This window comes from Podarcis tiliguerta, assembly GCF_965153285.1.
Source record: "Podarcis tiliguerta genome assembly, chromosome: 8".
Taxonomy (NCBI): Eukaryota; Metazoa; Chordata; class Lepidosauria; order Squamata; family Lacertidae; genus Podarcis; species Podarcis tiliguerta.
In genome coordinates, this window is record NC_139541.1 from 55,504,205 (window position 1) to 55,504,883 (window position 679).

The 679-nt window shown below is 49.0% G+C and overlaps 1 protein-coding gene across 22 annotated transcripts in view; it reads left to right on the forward strand.

Moving 5' to 3' along the window:
- The window catches only part of MACF1 (microtubule actin crosslinking factor 1), a 291,764-nt gene that overhangs the window by 289,341 nt on the left and 1,744 nt on the right, over positions 1-679 (forward strand). The gene's annotated exons all lie outside the window — the stretch shown is intronic.

Sequence of the window (679 nt, forward strand, 5' to 3'; positions counted from 1 at the left end):
ACTTGCAGCTGGTTTTCTGTGCTCTTGGGAGCATGGCCATTTCTCTGTGTGCACCAGTCAATGGGTCAGAGCTATTGCAGGTGGCGCCGACTGGAAGTTCAGCACACTTTCACTGTAGCCAATTCCATTTATGCAAAGTTTTATTATTTTAGCTCGCAACCCTGGCCCCACATAGCTGTGCATAAGCCCTATTGCACTCGGTGGGACTTCTGAGTAGAAATATATACGGGATACGCAGAAGCTTTTTGTTGAGAAATTAATAGCAAGTGAAAGCCCCCATGCTTCAGTGATTCCTCCAAGACATAAGGAAGCCCACACATGACCCCACCTGGCCACAAAGTGGAATGAAGCACCGATGATGATACAGCAACATCAGCCAGTTTGACTGTCACCCCCACTGGCTCCGAGGCAGTTCCAGAGCAAGGGGTATCTCTAGAGAGTGTAGTACCCTGAAATAGGTTCAGCTATGTTATGGGGAGGGCCTGACTGTTCAGGCATCAACTGCTTGTGGTAGCTGTGAGAGCCACCATTCCAGCACACACAGAGGATGTCTAAAGGGAAGGTGGCATCTAGCTGGAAAACAAGACGGGGACTGCCCTTGAGGGACGGAGGAATAGCATGTTGTAAGTCCTTCCTGGGCTTCCATGGTGGTGAAATACACATCTGTTTTACTTTTCAG